At 25.0% G+C, this 12201-nt stretch overlaps 1 long non-coding RNA gene across 1 annotated transcript; it reads left to right on the plus strand.

Moving 5' to 3' along the window:
- Positions 1-8168: 8168 nt before the first annotated feature.
- LOC129611860 (uncharacterized) lies at positions 8169-10635 on the plus strand. The gene is made up of 2 exons (XR_008697192.1): positions 8169-8807; positions 10010-10635. It is a non-coding gene; the product is annotated as an uncharacterized LOC129611860 (long non-coding RNA).
- The last annotated feature ends 1566 nt before the right edge of the window (positions 10636-12201 follow it).

Below are 12201 nucleotides of genomic sequence, written 5' to 3' on the forward strand. Positions count from 1 at the left end.
AGAAAATTTCAATTTAATCTTTTACAGGAAAAAAGGATTAAAAAATTTGTTATATAAAATTTATTAATTATTGAAAAATTTATTCTTTTATAAATATTACAAATATTTTTTTTTTAACTAATTTAAAAGGGAAAATTTTCATTTGGCTTCTTTTTTAATTTTTAATATTTTTAACCCTAGCTATACAAAATATTTTATATGGAATATTGTTATTCTGATAAAAATTTGCCTGATGCATAATATATTAAAAAATTTACAGAAACTTGTTGAAAATATAGGGGACAAAATTATTGTAATATACGTGTATTAAAATTAATTTAATATAAAAAAGAAAATAAATCCTAAAGTACATATGTACAAATAAGTATCTACATGTGTTTTGAAAAAAAAAAACAAGAAAACAAAACACTTGACTAAATAGATAATATTTTTATAATTAGTTATCAAACATTCAATCAACATACAATTTAAATACAAATATACATAAAACATAAAACATTATCTTTCAGATTTCATGTTATATATAGGTTATAACATTGTTAAATATAACCAATATTACTTAATAATATTATGGAAAAAAAGCTAAAATAACGAAACACAATTTTTATTAATAAATTTAATTAAAAAATAAAAAATCCAATAATATTTATTTATCTTAAAAATATGCAAAATATTTATAGGTCTTTATGAATAATATACATATATACACTTTTAAGGCGTACTAACAACATTATTTTAGTGACGCAATGATTTGATTATTACTGATTAATGAGTAAGTAATGCTGATGTCCTCATTAAAATTCTAACTAAAAATTATGAGATTTTATTTGAAGATTTGTGAATCATATTTTATGATCACTGATTAATATACAATTATCATTATAAACATATATACATACAAGCTTATATATGTTCTCTTAATAGAATGCTCTGAAATTGCATATATTTAGGCGTATGAAAATATTAGAAAGAAAAATTACGTAACTGTAAAACGGCTAGGTTTTTAAAAAATTTAAAAAAAAATGCAATTAAATAGAAAATTCGGTAAATCATACTCCAATAACTTGAAGTTGTATGAAAGCTACCACAAGGAGTCATATGCACTTTCAAAATTTCTAACAAGCGCAAAATTTCACAGTTCCAATACTATAATTTTTAAGATATAGCCAAAAAACTTTTCAGGCTGTATTGTAGCTAACCGAACTACTGTTTTGATGCTTCAATTACTTTAAATTTAAAAAGGCTTCTGACGCCTTTATTAAAATAAATCATTGGTGAAAAGTTGGTAAACATAACTCATTTAATTTTTGAGTTATCGCTGGGGCGAACAGACAGAGAGACTAACAGACAAAGCAAAATTGATTCGGAATTCGACGCTGATCACGAACATATACTTGCATATGTTTGTATAAAAATAAAAAATTAAATAAAAAAAAAGTTTATAGCTTCCACCGAATCAATATATTAGATCCTCTCCAAAAGTTTCTCTTTACAAACTTTTTATAGACAATCAACTCTAACAGAAATATAAAAATAGGCCAAATGACCCTACTAATTTTAAATGACCCTACAAAAAATAATTTAGTCATGACGAAACGTGAGGTGACGTAATAGCACGAAATTTGGTGGCTCCTATTGAAGAACTCACTATAATTCAAAATTTTGTTCCATCCTGCTTCATTCCCAGGTCGAGTATAAGGTTGGTGCATGATGTCATAATCATACCTAAGTTTTGTACGTCATTGGGTTTTAATTAGGCAGGTGACTAGTCTGACGTAACAATCTAAGAGTAGTTATCAAATTTTAGAAAATCTCAAAGAAGAATCAAATTTCAATAAAAATATCAAAGATCCTTTTCTTTGCCATTAAAACTAGTTAAAGGTCAAAAAATTATTAACTATAAATTAAAAGTTTAAAAATACTGCATATAATAGGTTATAATTTTTATTTATAAAACTAGTTCAACCGTAAATCGTGGTTTTCAACACAAAATTCAGGTATTCAGCAACTATAATTAAATTGTATCCTGAAATTATAATCATTTGTACACGTGGATACATAGGCTTTTACATACACATAAATAGCTAACAACTAATTTTAATAATAGAGCACCCTTTTAAAAAAAACACTTATTTCTGTCTATTTACTACTGTATGTAATATGTACCCAAGTATGTAATTTGTTTGCTAATAATTATCAAGGGTCGTGTTCACATATTTTGTTAAATTCTTTTTTAATATATCACCGCGTTAAATCCTGTAAAGTGTCATTGAAATGTGTTTATAATAAACTATATAATAACTTAACAATTAAACAACAAAATGATAAGAAAAATTAATTAAAAAAGAAAAATAGAAACGCAATGAAAACATTAATATTGCATTTTTAATTAACATAACAACCGTACTCCTCTCCGTGTATCATTGGTTCTTAATTTTTGAAAAATAAGGTTAAAATATTGAATAAAGTTTCTTTCCGTACAAAGTCGTTATGAAAAAAAAGCACATTATTTTCAATTTAAAAAGGCCAACTTCCAGTGTTGATGGAAGGGCCCTCTATATGTTATTTATTAAACTTTTTGATATTTGTTATGGTATTGCTAGGAAGCAACCTATAATACGACTTTAATATTCCTGTCAAGTAATATACAAAATAATGAAACAGATCTTAATAAAACCTTTAAATTTTCATATTTTCTGCTTTTCTTTTGCTATTAAATTAGGTTAATTTGATTAATTATTAATCAAAAAGATACTAAAATTAAATGCATAAGAATAATTAATGATTGATGAAAGCTTATAGCGAGATCTAAACTGCTAAGAGAATACGTTGATAACCTAAACACCCAGGTTAGGTATATCAAGGTAACTTTAATATGGGTGGCGGGATAATACGCCATAGACGGAAATGAGAAATGATCTCGCTCGGAGGGCAGCGGCCACCTCTTTTATTTGACCGGAGCCATGCTTTGGGATGTAAAGGACAATGGTTCTGTGTGCCTTGAATGGTTGAAAGAAACGGACAAGGGTCGATTAATTGTGACAATTTTCCGGAACTATCCCACTCCAAAAAATTGACATCAGCCATTAGGACAGGGACGTGAACTGCCCACAATTGGTCGTTTAGATATGAGGTTATTGCGATGAGTGAACTCACTGAACACTACCTGTTTGTGGTCCAATTGAAAAGGATTGGCAACGGAAGGCGAGAACTGCTATCTCTTCCTCGAAAAGGAGTAAAGGGTGGAGCACTTATTTCGCAAATGCGGGAAGGTGGCTCATTTATGTCTTAGGTGCTTCGGAAGGGGCTTTGTCACCTCAATGCAGGTTTCGTGGCTATGTCGGCAGCTATGGTGCAGTATGTCAGGGGCCTATATATATTGGTAATGTTGGTTTGTATAGAAATCACAAAAGATCTTATGGGTCGGCTTGAAAAGGATCTCAGAGCCTCGGCCTCATACTATCTGCATTCCCTGAAATGGCCGGCCAAATCAGAAGAGTCACAAAAAATAGTTCGATTTGTCCAAATTGAGCAAGTGTTAAAATTAGTATAAATCCGAATTTCATTGAGGTTGTTGAGAGTTTTTCATAATATACTCATAGCTTATTTTTTACTATTGGTTTGTGCAAAATCTCAACATTAGAACGAATTGTTTTCAAAATATACGGCAAAATTATTCAATGGCGGACTTTTACGTTGAACTAATTCGAACCGCTATAACGGACGAACGCCGCCAATTAACAAGAATATTCTGGCGAAATATTAGCGAAATTAACTCAAAATAATATATTGTTATTAATTTCGCTAATTAACAAGAATATATTATTTTTAATTATACAAAGATTTGAAAATTGGAAAAACTAAACTGCCTCCAATACCCTTGAGATCAATCAATAAACGAACGGCCAAGTTGATTTCGAAATCGCTAAGAATTTTATTCTGAATTTAGTGTTAAGCAAAATTGCATTCATATGTAGTATACTAGTTTATATACCAGTTAATTAGTTCTTAGTCTTAAAAACGTAACAACAAATTTGAAATACCATGCGAACATTGGTTGTACAGGTATAAATATATTTATGTATGTAAATAATTATAAAAAACTTGATATGACATTATACACGCCGTAAACAGAAAAGCTATTAAAGTTAAAATATTATTAGTTATTAAGCTATAATTGATATTTTAATGTACTGATATAAAAGTTTTTGTACATATTTCTTATAATAATTTAGTGGAATTTTCGCTGACTTTTTTTCCATATTCCAAGAATTCTGATTTCGCTGCGGTGTATTGGGTTTTTCTGAAAAACAAAAATTTCTGCAAAAATATCTGCAATAATTATACGCATGCTTCATATTAATATTTCAAAAACTATGTATAGCATAAACAATATATTTTGTATATGCAAGTGCAGATACAAAACTATAAGTATGTATACCACATGTATGTATATCTGCAGCAAGTATGTATGTATGTGACCATGTAGGAAACGGATATTAAATTATGTATGTATATCATGAAAAGAATGAAAAAGAAGTTTCCAGAATTTTCTTTTAGAAAATTTTTTTTTATGTTCATATAATGTTCATATATCTACAGCATGCACACAAATTATATGTACTTACATATGTATATGTATCTATATTTTTAATCATAATGCATAATTTGATATTTTTATTAAAGCCAGAGCTATAATACAAGTAATTAAGCCTCTTTCTTAGCACAAACTTTCCTATTCTAGTGTTATTTAGAAATGATTTTGCTCTAGAAAATATTACTCCAGAAAATCATCTTTTTACTCAAATGCATCACATTTAATTTTAAGAAAATCCCCATTACATGTATTTTTATGTATTTGAATTGAATAATGTTCAAGCTGTGTTTATAAAAGTAATTTTCTCTTTATTAGTTCATTTTGTATGGCTTAATATGACGCATTCATTTCTATCATTTTAAAACATTACATCGAATATAAAATCAAACAATGTTCGAGAAAGTTGAAGGTGCTAATCATACATGAAAACATTAAAAGCATGTATAAGATGAACAAAGCTACAAGTTTTTGTTAAATATTTTTAAATCTGTTAATTAAATGTTTCACAACACAAATATTCCTATTGCTAAAACGGAAATGAGCAAAACACGATTCTCTTCACAAACCTATATTTTTAAATGTAATTTTACGCAAATTTATTTTTAATTTTGATGTAAGTATGTAGAAAAATCTATAATATATTCCTGTTACCCTCAATAAATACAATTAAAATAATTTTTATAAGAACATCTGGAAGAAGCAGTGTTTTCTAGAAAAAATTTTCCATCTTTACCATGTACGAGACATATGTACATACATATGTCTGTACCTACCTATGTGTAAAAATTATATTTTAGAAGCGGAATCCCTCAACAATGCAGCTGGCTTGATTTTATGGATTTTTGAAATTCTGTATTTTTTAAAACCCATTTGATAGTATTAAGACAAAATCTTGTTTGAATTCATGAGAAATAGTACAAGAAATAAAAATTTCTAAGGAATAAATTTCGAAGAGATTGAATGATATCAAATTCTCAAACTATTCAACAATATGCATTTTGAAAATTCTAAAAAATAAATTATAAAATATAATTAAAATTAAATTTGTTATCTAAATTAGTGAAATATCGCTCAACTTATTTATTTAAATATTTAATTTGAATTTGTTTTTGTACAATCAAATTAAAAAAACCAATATTGTTTGTTTTTATTAAAAACATATAATGACACATACATAGCTGTATTCATACATATACTTATGCAGAGCAGGGTTTTAACAATCCAGGGCCTATTGTTTCTGACGATAGAAATTACTTTTAATACTATTTTATTAAAATAGTCAAAAGTGAAAATAATAATTAATATAAATAATACCAATTGTTAAGTTACCTCATTGCACATATATATTAGGTCCTATAAGTGGTATATGGTCTTACAAATTACATACATACAAAACTTAAATAATCCGTAACATTAAAATTTACAAATTACCTGGCTTTACGGCTAAAAGTGACAGCCGTAACCGAGACACTGCCACAGTTCAAGATGGCCGTTACTGCGAAACCGACGTAAAGCAAGCAGCCGTATAACGAGATATTAATGTACAGTTTTATAACACCTATGTAAATACAATATCCTACTTTTTATACTCGTTAAAATTGGCAAAAATAATATAATACATCTCGCTAATATATTCGCCAAGTTAACAGAAAGTGAGTCACTGTCATATATTTGTATAATGTAATTTTCCAGTGAAAAGAATCTTTTTCATATTTCGTATCTAGTTTTTTCTAAAATCTATTCAAAATTTAATTCAATTTGTTTTTGAAGCTTCAGTTAATATTTTGAGAAAGAATGCGAAAATCAAATTGAAAAAAAGATAAATATCGGAAAATGAAATTTCAATTGAAAAAATGAAAATAATCCCGATTTGAAAGTGGGGCAAAAAAGCATAAGATGTTTATTGACACCGCATAAATCGAATAACGAAGTAAATAATGATACTTTTATTTCAAATACTTCGAATACAATCTCATTATTTTATATTTCTCATAAACTTCATAATAAATTTAATAATTTAATTGCCAAATGATTATTTTTCGTTATTAAGGAATTACTAAATATCATATTAATTTTTATATAAGTTATATATCCTATACAACATGTTTTATATAAGTATGTATATACAAATTCTAGAAGTTTCTTTTCTTATTATCATAGGACCCTTGAAATATTAATTCAGACCCTGGATATACCAACATATTGATTTTTTTTTTGTTTCCATTATAGGTATGACATTCACAGAGTAAAATCAAATACTGGTCTTACAATTCAAATAAGATAAAGAAATACATGTGTATATATGTATGTAAATTAAAAATATTTATTTTTAAAAAACAATACTGTTTTCCCGAAATTACCATAAGGAAGAATACTTTGAACATTATGAAATTGAATATTATAAAATTTTCGTAAAATATTATAATATTCGTTAGATTAACATGCAAATTTTAGGGAATAAAAATGTTCCCGATTTTTCCAGAAAAAAGAAATACTACGTATGTATAACAAATAGTATACATACATTAAATGTAACTCAAATAGAAAATAATTGGCTGAAAACAAAAGCGTCGAATTGAATGTCGAATCACGTACATATTTCAATAGGTTGTAAAATAAAATGGCTACTATTTTTATGTATATTAAGTATGTATATATTAAATATACATATCTGATACAGTTTTGTAAACTATAAAAACGCTATTAATTTGTTTGTGTATACTTACACAACCATACTTATAGTTTATTGATGCACACAATATAATGCAACCATATGTCAAAAACAAAAAACATGGACATAACTGCAAAAACAAATGTTGATTGAACTATAAAATTTCTTTGGATCCGAAAAATTATACTCTTTGGATATCTGAAGTCGAAAATTATTTTATTATTTTTTTTTAAATTTTGAAAAAAATCCAAAAGAGAATAAAATCCTATAAATAACTTGTAGCAATAAAATGAAGGCATTCTTTTACATATAATCATTATTTTGATAGATCAAAGTTTTTTTCGTTTCTAGTTTGTCGTTTCTTTAACAAGATTTAAACGATATTTCGCTAAATCTCGAGTATTGATTTTAGAATTAGAAATTAGTAGAGTTAATGTGAGGGTATGACAACAGCTCCGGCATCTCTGTATATTATTATGGTTCGTGTAAACACAAGCGTTCCATAAACAATTTTGAAATTAACATAAACTTGCATATATTAAAATAAATTTTAAAATAATGTTTATTAAAGTTACATATTTTGAAAATTTTAATTATTTAAATTTCCTGTTTCTCGTTAAAATTTTTAAAATAATATGTATATTCTTTAATGCCGCCTTCTATATGTTGTGTTCCCAAACTAGAAGTTATCTTGAGCACATTTGCCAGAAGATTGCACGAAAGCGGGACTTTGAAGCTGAATCGAGAAAGATGGTCAATTTAATTGAAATTTTAAAAGCAAAAAAAAACACATACACATATAAATTCGCGCATGCACCATTCAAAAATGCTCGTCTAGCAAAGAAATTTCCAGAAAAATTTTAGCTATAAATACGAGGCGTTCTTTGCTTTTGTGTTTCATTTTGTATCAAGTCATAAAGGTATAAAGTTAAAATAGTGGTAAAAAATTTAAGTGAAATCAGATTAGTATAAAAAAAAATTATACTTATGTATAAAGAACATTATAGTGAAGTTGTGAAAAATTTAAAAATGGTGATTTATTCAAATTCAACTAAATTTATAAAAAAGAAACCACGATGAATAAGATTCTGAATTTAAATTTGAGCTCGTTAGAAAAAACAACGAAATTGGAGTCACAAAATTGCAGTGTCCATTAGTTGGAGAATATACTACAATTAGATTGGTAAAATCAGTGTTAAAATTATCGAAAATGTAGAAATAGCAATTAATAAGGCTATAAAAATGGCGAACAAAAGGCAGTAGAAAATTTAAATCGCACATGTATACGTGCACGTACTTCAACTAAAAAGTATCTACTCTTAGTTACTCTTAATTGTTAAAAAAAAATCTTAATACACACGTCAGCTACGTCTTATTTCACATATTACGTAATTACAAAGAAATTTGGTCACCCGATATTCAAAGGAAAATTTTCACTTTCATGGAATGAAGTTCTTGCAGTACATACATATTGTATATAGGGTCGATATATAGCTATCAACAAAAGTAGTCTAGGAAGATATTAGAATCAAATGATTGGTAATTAATTTCTAAACATTTCGAAATAATTATCTGCTTTTTTTTTTAATAATTGCGCAATGGAAAAAAAATACTACCTACAGTATGTGTGCAAGTGTGCTAATGATGTGAATGTATGTGTAACTTTGTGTGCGTTGAATACTTGGTGACTAAAAACGTTTATCGATCGATCGATAATTCTAGAATTTTTTTAGTGTACAAATTCATATAAGCATATTACTATATATATACATTTACTTATATCGACTATTATTCTATTTATGAAATTAACGACTAAAAAAGAAAAAAAAAATTATTTTTTTTTTTATATTTAATCACAAATACAAATATCGACACTTCATATAATCTCTATAATGTTATTAATACAACACAAATTTTTTTATTAGTATGTATGTATAAATACGTTTACATACCAGGTATACCAACCTACTAATTTTTAGATCTGTTACAAATTCTGTTATTTTCTACATTATCGCATTTTATGTTTGAATGTTTGAAAGTACCAACTGTAAAAAAATTTGATTGATGATAACATTGCGTTGCTTGCTCAAGAATAATTAAATTGTAAAATGATTTCGTAAATTGTTTTTTATCTATTTTAGAAATTTCGAAAAATTTCGTAAAATTTTAATTTGAAGTTTGATTACAACGTTTTTGTACATTTTTTTTAAAAGTAGGATTACTTACTTTTAGTGTAATGCATGTATAAACATTTTGTCTACTTTTTTTTTTTTTTTGTGCAACAAAGAAATCGACAAAGAAAACGTTATGTACTTATTAACTTGAAGAGACAAATAACATAACATAATATTCAAAAGATTATATCGTATACGTTATTAGAAAGTTTCTCATTTTTATATATAAAACGTACTCGAGAACAACTCTTCAGCATTGAAAATTAAATTACCTTGAGTAAGCAAAAATGACAAATCGTTTTTATTTTTCCTTTCATAACTCTTTTTTTAAATTTATTACTTAATTTTACAATCATCTTAGCAGTTAAGATACCTTAATACATACATTATATTATTTACAAATATCTATATATTCTTATATATATATTAGAGCTTAATATATTAATTTAGTTTGTTGTTTTAATCATTTACAAAAAAAAAAAATATAAAAAATTTAATTTAACTTCACAGTTCAACTTTAAAAAAATTCGTATATACTTAACATAAAAAATTTTTAAAAATTTTTAGTTTTCGGCAGTACGTACGCATACATACCTACTTCTTGTTCGCTCGCTGTTGCAGTACAATATTTAAATATAAACGTCGTATAATGAAATGGCAATCACGTATGGTGGCATTGATTTTAATAGATTTAACGAGAAGCGATGTCAAAGTTTTGACAAGAGATGAAAAATAACCAACGTCGTAGATCATTTATTTTTATATCTAAATTATTTATATAGAGCATAATAATTTATATACATAATATCAAAATTTACGTTTTAAACGACAAAATTTTTTTAGTATAACATGTTACAATATTAGTATACAGTAAAAAAAAAAAGATTATATAGTTTTCTAATTTAAATTTCGTCGTTTCTTTTCTAATTTATTGTATAAAATGATGTAAAAATCACATATAACCGCCTTTTAATTTTCTTATGTTACTTTAAAACAGTTTCGTTGTTATATTTTTTATTTACTTGTTCTACTATAAATAACAAAAAACAAAAAAAAAAATCTTTTTCATCATAGTGTAAATTAAATTTTGCTTGTATTTACTTAAAAAAAAAGATATCAAAAAAAAAAAGATCGAAAAAAAAAGAAAAAACCAGAATAAGGAAAACAAAATAAATCAAATTTGAAATATCATATTCGTTCCTATTATTTACTATATCGAAAATTGTACATTCAATTATTATTACTTTATAGGAAGAAGCCACGTATACGCATTCGCATATTTCTGCGTAAAAAAACAGTAAGTAGGATTAAAATGATAACATAAATCCATAACTATACCATATTATATACCATAAAATTTATCAATAAACACCAAAAGTAATCAAAACTTCAAATTTACCACCTATATAATGTATTCTACGTAATTAAACATAAAAATTATCTTTATATTATAGATCGCATAATATTTTAAAAATATATTTTCGTATTTTCTTTTATTAAATATTTTTGAAACATATATACATACATATTATTTTTTACATAACTAACACTAATTATTATTGTTATTCATATTATTACTGAAATATATCACGTAATTTTTCAATAATTCAATAATTTACTATCACCATTCCTATATTATTTATCGTAAATACTAATCGTATTTTCCACGAACATAAAAATTATATTATAAAAATTTTATTATATTACATATAAATTCTAGAAGAATATTTTCTTACAAAACAATTATGTATAATTTAATTTAAAAATATTGCAATATATAAAACTATTATGAAATCACAAATGAATAAAGCATCATATTATGAAATCGCAAATCATTTAATAATGAAAAAACACTACAACGTCAAAAAAATATATATTAAAGCCATTTTTGTAATTATAAATATCATAACTGAATATATTTGTAATTTAAAGCATTAAAAATTGATTATTACCATATTTAAATATCGTAAATAATACGCAAATTTTTACATTATACATTTTTAAAAACGTATGAAAAAAATTTTTATCGTCACTACATATACTACTATACTACAAAGTATACTACTGAAGTTACTTACAAGTATACTAATAAAAATTATAAATTATGCGCATACATAAAACAAATAATTTCTATTCTTTTTTAATTTATAAATTTATTACCATTACTTAAATTAAAATAATATAGGAAAAATTTAAATAATTTACTTTTCAGAAAAATAAAGTCTCTCATTTTTTTCAGATAAATTTTTATATTGAATTCCTATTAAATTATTTACTAATTTATCTGAAAAATTATTTCAAATTCTTTTTTTCCAAATTTTTAATTTCTATATATATATTTTTAAAATGAATTGATTTAAATATTTTTTATTGTTTGAATTATTTATGTATTAATGACAACTAATTAAGTCAATAATGAATTATGTAATAAATAACTTGCTGTTACCCAAGTATATTTGATTTATACTTGACATACTTACTTGCAAAACAAAAAATTTGTTTCAAAAATATTTATTAATATTTATTCAAATTGAAAGTTTTATACCATCTTTTCATAATTAATACTCATATACATATAATTTTATCTAATAGAAAATTAACACAAGTACAATTACTTCTATATTTATTTTATATATAATTTAAATTCACATATGCAATGCGAGTGCTTCCTGAATGAAATTTATTTTCTGAAAATATTTTGTTATTTCGTTTTTGGCAATTGATGAAATTTTCACTATTTAGTTTTACTACAAATCAAA

This window comes from Condylostylus longicornis, unplaced genomic scaffold (assembly GCF_029603195.1).
Source record: "Condylostylus longicornis isolate FDR11 unplaced genomic scaffold, ASM2960319v2 ptg000055l, whole genome shotgun sequence".
Taxonomy (NCBI): Eukaryota; Metazoa; Arthropoda; class Insecta; order Diptera; family Dolichopodidae; genus Condylostylus; species Condylostylus longicornis.